The 12,648-nt window shown below is 41.4% G+C and overlaps 1 pseudogene; it reads right to left on the bottom strand.

Annotated features, from left to right (window-relative positions):
- Positions 1 to 273: 273 nt before the first annotated feature.
- On the bottom strand, positions 274 to 10,332 carry LOC117535292 (annotated as a pseudogene).
- Between the last annotated feature and the right edge of the window lie 2,316 nt (positions 10,333 to 12,648).

The following is a 12,648-nucleotide window of genomic DNA, read 5'->3' as shown; positions in this document are numbered from 1 at the left end:
TGTGGTATGGTTTAATAAAAGGGGCCGATAACCGACAGTCAGAATCATACACCCAACAGGAAAGTCAGCCATTTTTTTATTTGATGTGCTACTTTTGCACTTAGACACTTATTTGAACTAAATCCTCCTACAACTTCAATGCAGTCAAATCCAAATGTGGCAAGTACCTTCATAATCATAATCTAAATCTATCCGTTTCACTGCTTCTCTAGTTTTTAAACTAAGCACACTGTGAGCAACTGCCATTTATAAATAATATATCCGCAGTCAGTGTAAAGATGAACATGTAGCAGTTTATTTGAGTACAGATGAAGTTCTGAAATGGAGACAAGTACAGAGGTGTTTTGGACAAACTTCATGAAATTAGAATTGACAACTGGAGTGTTTGGTTTTACAACAGAAGCCCAAAATCAAATATTTGTTTTACAAAAAAGAAACAGCTGGACAAAGTTACTGAAGGAAGAACAAAAACATGCTCAAGATTGAGACTGAATGTACACTTTGAAAAACCTGACATTTACTCTGTGCATATTTTGTAGAGTATACCTCCATTTAAAAGCTTTGATTACCCTTCAGTATTGTGAAGAAGAAATCTCCATTCTAGTTCTTGCTAAAGAATCACTTTCAAAACGTCTAAAAAACTCCAATCTTACGCTGTAGGCGACTTTAAAAGAACATTAAGGACACACACCTTACCCAAAGAACATTGTTTAGTAGAACCACCAAACAAACAGTGCATTGTTACTCACAATAAACCAGATGTTGTTCACTTGTTAGACCGTCTGCGGCCACTTGCTTGTTTCAATCATCCACACTGGTTTAAACGAAGAGGCCAAAGAGGAGAAAACGTCATCCTCCACTAATGATGCTGGTGAAAACTTTCCAAACAATTATATTCACACAAATAAGTTAACTTACTCTAGAACAAAAATCAGTTAACACAGAAATTAAACTTTGAGCTGCCATAGATCTTAAATCTTAAAGCAGTTTGGTTTGTATGACACCGCAGAAGAAGTGATGACCCATGGGGAAATCTAACCAAAATGCTTCACATATTTAAATAACATGTTATGGAAGAACCAGACTATTTTCATACAACCTCAAATCTCGACAGATGTTTTTTGACGTATTCAAACTCAACATGAACACCAGAAGAAATCAAAAGAACAGGAATGTTATTTGGGCACGGGTGAATGACGAGACACGTCCTCACAATTTATTCGCAGATTGGTCACAAGGAGAAAAAAAGCAACATGTTTACAGAGAAATAGAGGGGAAAAAAGACATCGGAACAGATATACATTTGTCTAAACTGATGTCATGAAACTATGTCACATTTCTGTACAGTGGGCCGACCATCTCAAACAAGTGCACGAGTATGCAGGTGTTTGCCAGCTCCTCTGTATTGCATGCATTCTGTATTTTACTGAACCAAGGTGCTTCAGCGTGCCGACTGATTTTCACAACGCCTGCGTCAAAATGATGAGGATCTCACACATGCAAACTCATACATGACACATTCATACACTCACTCACACTCGCTCACATGCATTGAGTTTCCCCTCTACGTCACTCAAGAAAAAAAAAAAACTAAACAAAAACTAAGACACACACCCGCACTACTTCTTCTTTCCCAGAATGAGGGAATAAATTAGCTCCATAAAATGCTTCTTTACAAAAGAAAAATAGATATTTATATAACTGTACATCTTATCTATACAGCATAAAGACAGGGAGCACAAGAAGAAGGGAAATTATCTCCAGAAATAAGACAAATTCTGGCTCTAGCACCCTTATCCCTCCAACGCATGCGTCGCTATTCTCCTTGTTTTTTTTTGCAGGAGATGGAGCGTCCCTCGCTCTGCCCGAAAAAGGCCAGTTCTCCAGAGAACGGCACGACTTTACAATCTCCTCCTACTATCCACTCCCAACTGTGCTGTGTCTGGGATGGATGCATGAGCGCAGGGTTAGCTCCATCTCCCTCTTTCTTGGTTTGATACTTTGAGGCGCAGCAGTTCTGCCCGTCTCGTCTGATCCGTCCTGCGGCTCCATCGTCAGTAGCTCTACTGCAGTTCAGTCCTCTCAGTGGGAAGCAAATTACCCAGGGTCCCTTACATGACCCTGTCATACGGAAACACAGGGCCTCTCAGCCAGAGTCTGAGTCGCTTGTGTCTGAGGATGAGGAGGAGGATGATGATGAGGAGGAGTCTGAGGAGGAGCTGCTGGCGCTGAGACGTGTTGGCTGGGTGTTGTGCTGCTCCGTTACAGGTTTCTCTGCTGGAAAGAAATATGAAATATGTTCAGACAACAACGTCATTTCAAACGTTAAATATTTGAATGCGTAAGAGAAATGCTGCAACTATCTGATAAAGATGTCAAATGTTGAGATTCAAGACTTCCTGAAGACAGTTTAATACCCTGAGACAAAGAGCATGACATTAAAATGTCAGGTAAACAGCAATTTAACACAATAACAAAATCAGGAATAGCAGCCGCACTTCAACTATAAGTCGACTGATTAATCATGGGTCAAATAATCATCAACTCTTTGGCTGATCTGTCGAGGTATGGTAGAGAATGTTGTTCAGTCTCCCAAATATGGATGTCAGGATTTCATATTAAATAAACAAATATTTTTGGGTTTTGGACAAAAGAAATGTTCTACAATTTCATCTCATTTCAAATCCAGAGAAGAATCGGCAGATGCCCGAACTTGCATTTTGATGTTTGTTTACGAACATCAGCCATTCGGGGAAAGTATCATATTCCACTTTCTTTCTGAAAAGCCGTAGCTCCTAAATACTATTAAATGAAAACGCAGTGTGGAAAACTTACGTTTGGTCTTAACGGGCTTCTTTCCGGAGTTCAGCTGACCGCTAACGTCTATCAGCCTTCTCTCCAGCTCCATCTGTTTCTCCAGAGTGATCTCTTCCCGAGATTTGCCAGCAACGTTGTTTTTACTAGCTGCAAAGAAACGGAGACAATATCCATAAGATGACAGTGCTTTACTACAGTATCAAAGACCTACAGGTGATCTACAGCCTCCACAGAATACCATTTCTGCCCCGATGTTCTCTGATTTTTTGTTTACGGATTAAAAAAGTGATTAATATTTATACTTCTTTTCAAGTAAATTAAGTATCAAAGATCGTGTGAACAATGTGATCAAAAAAGTTGTTTAACCTGTTAAGCCCCATGCCCCCAAAATGCAACATCTTGCAAGAAACAGCGTCTGAGGGCTTGTTAACATTTAACAAACTATAAATCTGTCATATCCACTTAACGGGAAGAAACTCAGCTAAGTGACAATATGAACCATTTTTAGCCAAACGAAACACAAGTCTGAATTAGCCCTGAGCAGAAAAAAAGTAGTGGTGCTCGATAATTATCGGTCCGATATTAGGAATTATGACGTCATCCCGATAAACCCGATACCAGTATTAATAGCCCCGATAATATACAATATATTTTTTGGGTAAAAAAAAAGAAAAAATACTGCGGTGTGGATTGGGATGAGGGGCTCCTCCCGTTTTGCCAGTACTGTGGTATTAGTGGTTTAAAGGAAGAGGGGAGTTCTTCACAAATCCAGCGCTCCCTAACTCATGCCTGGCTGTGACGTAAATGGTGTGTGGCCGTGAAGCCAGGACAGTAACAAAACATGTCGTCGGTAGTATGGGACTATTTCAAAGTTTCAGAGTTGGATAGTTCGCGTGCTATTTGTATTAACAAAATGCAGAAGTTCCACGAGGAGGGAAAAAGGCAACGAGCTATAATACTTATCCAAACCTGATTAGTCACACTGAAACATCGCCATCGCTACGATGGTGTGTTAAAAGCGTAGGAAGACGCCTGCGCTGCTAAACTAGCGGCGAATCCAAAGCCAGCTGCAAAGGCACCGGGGGCTTTTACCTATCGACGAGGCTTTGAAAAAGGCAAGAAGTTTGCCAGAGACGACCCCAGGGTTAGTTTTGTTACATAGTAGTAATGCTCATGTCATTTGCTCACTACTAGTCTTTTTTTAACAACCAGGTGTGCAAAAACTACAGGTACATTTAATATATATATATATTATATTATTATCGGTTATCGGTATCGGTCTTGAGAAGCAGGAAGTTATCGGTATCGGTTTCAAAAAACCAATATCGTGCATCCCTAAAAAAAAGGCTAACGCTCTTAACACAGAACTCATGGTAGAAACACTCCATCACTTATCGGATCTGCACAAACAAGACATCACAGCTAGCAAGCTGAGATTCCACAGATTCCAGAAATATAAGTATCATCACTGAGCGACCAGAACTCGCAGCATGGGATACCGGTGGCGAACCGTGTCTATCACAACTGGACCTTCTGTAGACACACCCCCCCCCCCCCCTTCGTCACATTCATCTAGATCAGGGGTAGCCAACACAGTGCCCGCGGGCACTTAGTCGCCCGCAGGGGCAACGTGAGTCGCCCGCGGGGCATGTTCTAAAAATAGCTTGCCAAGCAAATGCAAAATGTATAAAATACACAAAACAAAAAAGGAAATGTAATTAAAAGAATCTACCCCATGCATAAAGGAAACCTAAATCATAGCGAACTCTATCTACTTACTACAACTCTATATCTATCTAACACCTCCCCGCTGATTTTCCTTCTGGCAGAATCTACACAGCACATCAGCCCCATTGAACACAGCCTATCATGCCAGCCTATACAACACATGAGGGGTGTGTTGCAACTTGCATATATATTTATTGCACTTGACGCACACACACGCATGGTGTAATCTCCACTGGGGACAGGGGGGACATGTCCCCCGCTCTTTTCAAAATCCTGTTTGTGTCCCCCCACTTTTCAAATATGTTTTTTATTATTTTTTAACGCAAGCCGTAATCGCCACGGAGGAGCACACAGCCTCTGTGAGCGAGCGAGACAGAGGGAGAGAGAGAGAGGAGGGAGGGAGGGAGGGAGAGAGAGCTAGGGAGAGCACACCTTTATCTATTTAATATAGATAAAGTAAGAAATCGTTCCAGTGTGTACTATAGGACAGTAAAAAAAAAAAGTTTAAAAAGGGAGTGATTAGTAAAATATGCATAAATAAAAAGAAAGAATGCTAACTAGGTAACATAAGATAAGAATAAACCAGTTTAAATGATTTGTTATTGGTTGTGATCATATTCTAAAGATGTTTGGATTATTGAAAAGTATACAGCTCCCTTTCATCTGAGTGTTGAGAGCTGTATCCATACATTCATTTTGTGCTCAAAGTGCACCATATTGATGCTTTTCACTTCAACATTTACAAAAAACATCTTCCCGGCGGAGCATGCCCCCGGACCCCCCTAGAGGAGGTGAGGTCCACCCCCAAATAAAGCAGGTTAAAATAATTAAATTGAATACATTTTATTTTAGTAAACATTGAAAACGGGTCCCACAGACCCAAACAGCACACAAAGGTTAAAGGTCAGCATATCATAATGTTAAAATGTGCTAAATATATACACTGCAAAAAAAGAGGAGTAAAAGTAACATCCGACTTGTTTTATTTTTTTAAAGTAGCCCTCACCCTAAAAAAGGTTGGTGACCCCTGATCTAGATGATCTAGATGCTCTGTCTCGAGCCAGTTAACTAGCGGGCCTTCTAGAATACCCTGGAACCGAGGGGAGCTCTGAAAGAATACGCCCATTGGCTACAAATCAATATATGATTGGATGATCAAACTGTCAGTCCAAACGTACATTCAGTGCAACGGCCAGGGCATTCTATCAAGGATGTAGAATACCTTGTTGAAGGATATTCTACCCAGAGACCCAGAACAAGATCTGATTGGTTGCTTTCTTTTCTACTGAAATGCGTAGTGCATGGTCCGAGAAGGACAAACCAATCAACGTAACACTGTAATATTACAGATCAACAACACAGACACCATTCTCATTTATTAATTTTGCGATTTTTTGTTTGTTCTGAGTGTTGCAGGGTATTCTCTGAATACCTTGAAGGCCCTGACGGTTCGCCACTGTGGGATACAAACCCAGACATCACACAACGTAGCTTTACGGAGCAAAACACGCGAATAGTCTTACCGTTGCTGTTATTTCTGATCAAAAGTTGTGTTCAATGGAATCAAAACGATAAAAAACGCTGCTGAAGGTTAATCCAATGTGTCTGTGTCACTTGAAATGATTACTTATAATCCATCTTCATATTACTAGTTTTGAGCCAAGGTTTGAGTTTTCAGAGCGTAACATAGCTTTACACTGGTATGCGCCACTCTCAATCATCAATGGTAACGTGGTGTGGATGTCGAAACTTCCCCTTTGATTCTATTGGCTCTAAGGGTTAAAAAGAGGTGGTCAATCACCAAAATCGACCAATGGGTTCCAGAGAAACGCCAAATGCAACCCAAAAGATCCCGAGAGGTGTTTTTTTGCTAAATCTCTCTAAAAAGGTCAAATGTCACTTGTTTGCAACAATCTTGATACAGGGAACTTATTATATGTTTATAGTTTGGATTCCTAAAGCTTTAGTCTACCATCCCATCATTCAAGGGTGGTTTTCACTATAAGTAATGTTTTCTTTTGGACGGACACTATCATTTACATTTTTTTTTACTATGTTCAATCTGAATTGACTTTAAAATAAACAAATTATATGTTGATTCTGAATTTTCTACATCCAACTCACAGGTTTATCATTGCTTTGAGAAAAAATATTATTAATTTACCCCTTTTAGAAGTGAAGTTATGGTCATTTTTTAGCCTGAGGCCTGTAAAACAGGCTTGGGGCTTAATAGGTTAACAAATATGCATTATTTTGGGCTTTGGGCTTCTACTAACCATATGGCTTTCTGGGTTTTTTCCTCAGACACGTCATGACGTATCTCTCCAGCTCCCGCAGCGTTGACGGCTTCAGCGTCTCAAAGTCAATCTCGATCTCCTCGGGGTTGGTGTCTCGGAGCGAGGGCTCGCGCGACTGGATGATGTAAACGACGCGGCCCAGCTTCTCTTCCTCCGGCAGTTTGTTGATGTCGAGGCTGAGTTGGCGCTTCTCATCATAAGACATGGGGGCCGTCTCCTCCTCCTCGTCTGAGTCGTAATGGCTCACTATGGGCGCCTGGTGGACCGGCTGAGAGCGCACGTTAAAGGTCATGCCGCCCTTTTGGTTCTGATTGAGACAGGAAAAGGAAATGGAGGGAGAGAATGTTAAAGGTGACACTGTATATATAAAAAATATACATCAAGTAGCAATACTGTCGTATTCATCCCTGGGGGCTTCTTTTCAGAGTCTAGGGCATATTCTAGACGCACCAACAGATAGAGCTTCATGCCACACACATGATTCCACCATCGTCAGCAGGGGTCAGTACTCACTTGCGCTTGTTGTTTTTCTTGCTTTGCTGCCTTCTTGCCTGATGCTACAGGACCTGATGATCCTCTGTTGCTCTTAGATTTTGGGTCTTGGTGATCTTAGGGGTCTTGGGCGGTCCTAATGGGTGTCAACCCTCTTCCTCTATCTTCCGATGCTTTTCCTTTTCTACCTTTTTCTTCTTTTTCTTGTCCTTCTTATCTTTCTTTTTTTTGGGTTTGACGATGGGGGCCCTGTGAGAGTGCAGTGAGCTGCTCGTGTACGCTTTAGCTGAAGAGAGAAAGAAAGACAGATATGTTATGATTACTGATGAAAAGGCATATGAAAATGATTTCATATGTTGTGTGTGTCACGCGTGTGCAAACACAGGAGTACAAACCTGTTCCTGCAGCTCTGCCAGCCGGTTTGCCCTCTCCTCCTCAGAGTCAGAGCTGGGGCTGCTCTCGCTCTCACTTTCACTGCTGACCTCGCTCTCAGATGAGGATGAAGAGGAGGAGGAGGAAGATGAGGAGCTAGGGGGTGCTGGTGGCTCGTCTGGCATCTTAGCAAAGCAGAACTCAAAGACATCCTAAAAGGATTAAACAGATGGTGAGGATCAATAATAAAAAAACAAGAACAGTGATGATTCGAGGGAATTAGAAAACACAAGCAGTTAAATTGAATTATGTGTTAAAAGGAGTATAACAAATAGTATCACTGAAATAAGTGCATTACCTGCAGCTTTCTGGCCATGCCCACAACGTCATGATCAGGAGGGTTGTACTTGTAGCAGTTGGAGAACATCAGTCTAACATCAGCAGAGAACTGCTGGGAGTCACGATACTCTCTGCTGTCCATCTTCCGCTACACACAATGAGAGAGAAGGAGATTATAGGTACATTCTAAACTTGCCAAAAACAGTTCATCAAGTTAATCTTCCCCATACCACAACAGGTTTCCTTAACTTAGACCAAGAAAAAGTGCTTCTCTGTTCTGAATGTTAATAATTAAGTGTGTTTATGGTGAGTACCTTCATAGTGCTGAGGTCCATGGGCTGCTTAATGATGTCGTGGTAGTCGTGGAGACCAAGCATTGAGGCATCGACAGGCTTGTAGAACGGCCAGGCGTACGCTGCATGCTTCTTTGACAGCAGATCCTTCAGGACTCCATTGCAGTATCGCAGCTGGGGATTCAGCTTGCTGCGGCGCACCGGTGGTGGCACCATGGAATCTGGCAAGTCCTTCTTGGGGGGCTTGATGGCTCGTCCACTCACTCCTCTCCTGCTCCCGGATGCTGATTTGCTACCCATCATTACTGTTCCACAGCCCATACCCATATTCATGCCCTGGTTCATCCCGAGGCTGGAGTTATGGTCTACCCCAAGTGAAGTGAGGGTGAGCGGGGAGTTGTGCCCACCGCCCATCCCCATGTTGATGCCACTAACACCCATGGTGCTCATGATGGGCATGGCTACAGTGGTTGGGGTGGGTTGTGTCTGCTTTCCTCTTCACACCTTTTTCTGTGAGGAAAAATAAGGTGTATGGTGAGTTGGGGAAACACGTTTTGTGTATGGTCTCCATTAATAATTATCGATTAACTTACTATCGTTACCTTAGTGGTTGGCTGTGTTGGAGGAAGACCAGTAATGGTGGGGATGCTTTGTTCAGTTGTAAGAATAGGGGGCAGACTTTGGTCATGTGTGTCTGTGGGGGGGTGGAGAGGATGGAGTCAGGTGTTTCCGGAGTGGGCGGTGAGTATGCTGACTGGGAAACAGCCGGGACCTGATGAGCTGTAGTCACTCCTCCGGAGACTGCAAGATAGAGGGCGAGGATAAGAGAACAGGAAGGTGTGAGATTGCAAAAAATATTCAATTAAAGTTGTTTATACATGTCTTTATTTATTTTTAATAATTGGTGGTATGGCATTGGAGTATGACAGACTTGAGATGCCTGGTTTGATTGCCTGCTTGCATTACCTCTGCCTTTTCGGCCAGGTTTTCCTGGTTTGATCCGCCCTGTGGGAGAAGCTAGCTCTAGTTCTTCCTGGGGCATCTGAGCGACTTTCTGAAGGAAGGCCTTCTCCAGAGATTGAGCCATCAGTACTATGTCATCTGTAGGCTAAAGAGGGGGGTATAATGATTCTAACAGTACAAAGATATACATGATATTACATATAAAAAAATACGTTTTTAATTCAATATACTGAATTTTGCATCTTCGCTTTCAACGTCGGCCACATGTAAGAGCAAACAATAGCAGCTGGCATGAAACATAATCTTGTTAGTGCCCCAGGCTCAAACAAAGTCTTACCTTGTTATAAATGTAGCAATTGGTAAACATGGTGTTGAAGTCCTGCATGCACTCACTGGCACTGCGGTAGAAGTAATTTTCTAGTCTCTTCTTTATAGTGCCCATGTCCATGGGAGTTTTGATGATCTTATGATAGTCCTGAAAGGGGTCAAAAAGACACTTTCAAGATCAGAAACTTCTTTAGTGTTAAATAAATTAAATTATTAACATTGAATAAAATCTGACACAGTAGATTTCACATGGTAAGATAGTCAATTGTATATTAGTGATGGTGAAACAAACCTTTCAAATGTTAATATTTAGGAAATGCTGTGAAAAAAAAAATACTGTTTATAGAAATAACCATCCCTCCTCTTAACAGAATGCAAGCCTTATAATTACTAGTAAGCACACTCACAGGCAGGCTGAGCTTGGTCGCATCTTAACGGGTTCATGGAAGGGCCATGCAAAGTGGTGCCTCCACAAAGACTTGATCAGGACTTTCTGTAGGAACTGAAAGTTGGTTAGTCATCCTCCCCTGCCGGTGTGGGTCTTTCATCACCATGGGCTGTGGGGGTCCTGAAGACATCAAAAGACTGAGCGGGGGCATCCCAGGACTCTCAAAGCCCTCATAGAGAAGGGAAGGTTTTCTGATGCGTTTTCCTGCTGTGCCAGAACTCTGGTCCATCAGTTGTGACTCCCCATTAATGCCAACCTCAACCACCCGACATGGAGCTGGTAGAGAGGCAGTTGAAAAAAACCAATTAACTACCTGGAAGATGTGCTACAGGACTGGTATGTCTCCAATGCTGAACTATGTTTGATGTTCACCTTAACAAATTCATTAATATAAAACTTAATGTCCAGGTTCTAATTTCCCAGTATTAGCAGAAACATATATGCCGTATTTTTATTCCCATAATACTGTGGATAATACAATGAATTAAAGTGCATGTGAAAAATGACATCTTGCTGGCATATTGGTGAGTAGTTTCAAACTTGATTCATCGTTTCTTTGCCTACAACACTCACAAAATACAGTAATAAGAAAATGTACAGTCTGCCTAGCACTCCTTCCGCTTTATGTCTATCAATAAGAGCGGCAGTAACTGCTCCCTGTTGACATGTGGAACAGGAAATGCCATGTGTTATGATCGGTAATACAAAAATGTATTATCCATTGCAAGGTTTTTACCAGCCATTTTGTCACAATGAGTTTAACATCTTGCTGTGTTGTTATGCCGTACTGGATATTGCTAGCCACTGCAAAAGTGTAGTTGTTATAAAGGTTGTTTCTCATAAGGAAAGCATTAGAATGCTCTTGATATTATGGAGGGGAAATATATATTTAACGGATTTTTTTTTATTTAAAAATCATGTGAATATTGTGGCTGTAGCAAGTATTAAGACCTGTGTTACTACTATGTGAAGACTGTACAATTTCTAAAGCCGCTTTGTATTGATACATGGTGTATGACATAAACTTGCAAGTAGAGTAAAATGCCTCATCCCAGTTCTGCAGAGTTGCTGTAGTTCTACAAGGAAATGCTCAAAACTCAACAGTATACCTGGCTACCTACCCCTGGTAGTTTAGATGTCAGGGAAACGTTCACTCCCCTGATGTCAACATGCATGATACTCCTATAAACCCTTTAGCCTAACAAAACACTCTTAAACAACAAAATATATTTATATAAAGTTGATCTTGTTGGTTTTGGTATTGAAGCAACAGGTAGTATTCCTGAGATTGTATCATGTGAGAAAAAGTACCTTCCGGGGGCAGGGTGTATGCTGTATCACCATATTCCATACATCTATCTCATTGCACTAACCACTGTTTATAGACAGATATGGGCTCCTCAGTAAAAGGTTAACTTGTCATCACAGAAGGGAATTGCATAATGCAGATATGGCTGTAGACTACAAATAAAGCGTTAATTTATCAATTTGTTGGCAGTTTGTTGACAGTCTTTTTGGAATAATACAACTTTAGGAACACATTTGACAGTTAGTGTACTTTATTATTTTTAAATGGAAAGTGACCTATGTACATAACAATAACAACACTAAAAAAAAACATATTTCACGTTAGCTGAAAATGTAGTTAACAAAGTTAGTTATTAAATCAATTGGGTATATATCCAATGCAATGAAAAAATTAAAAAAGATGGATTCAAGTCAGTGGAGTTATGTTAATGATGTGAAACCTAACGAAAACCTCATAATCAAAGTTGCTACCTATTTTGAGTGACATTGAGCAACGTAACCAGGCAACCAACTGAAACAGCCAACACACATGGGTGGTTAACCCTTGCATAGTAATGTATCGTCGTACCGTTGATCACAACAACTGCCCGTCACATGGCTACAATAACAAACTAGTTAAAACCGCTAAGTTATCGTTGTAAGCACACGACTCTGACTCTTATTGTTTTGGGTAAGACAGCGTATGCTCGTCAACACTATGATGCTGTTAGCAGCCCGTATAAACATGTTACGGTCCCAGAGCTTACGTTAAGAGTGTTGAGAGCGTGTCATGAAGTTTGGAACAAAACGCTTAATTACAATCACTACCTACACAAATGTTGGTCGGGGTTTCAGGCACTGTTCTACAGAAAATGGGTTTTGGTCTGTAATGCTAATGCTAGCAATGTTAGCACTGCAGGGCAGCGGGAGAGAGCGGCCAACGGCTGAGGGGCTCAGAAGATGGCGCCGGCGTAGTGCGAACAACAGTCGCAGCTTGTTTCAAAACCAAACACAATACATTTCCTCGCCATTAATGCATGTTCTAATCCCTTTCAAGACCAGCTAGACCCTTCCTGTAGCATTTTCGTTGTATATTTCCCTTTTCCGGTCCTATTACAGCAAACAAAGCTGACAGCAACGACATTTTTTTAGATAAATCATAAGAAATGTTTATAATATTCCATCTGGTGGAAAGCTGAGAGTCAATTTTACCGGTAGATACCTTTCAAGGAGCGGGTTAACGGCCATATCCATCAGGATGGATCCGGATTCTGTTTTTAGCTAG

Source organism: Gymnodraco acuticeps, unplaced genomic scaffold, assembly GCF_902827175.1.
Source record: "Gymnodraco acuticeps unplaced genomic scaffold, fGymAcu1.1, whole genome shotgun sequence".
Classification (NCBI taxonomy): Eukaryota; Metazoa; Chordata; class Actinopteri; order Perciformes; family Bathydraconidae; genus Gymnodraco; species Gymnodraco acuticeps.
This window is presented reverse-complemented; position numbering and strand designations above follow the sequence as displayed.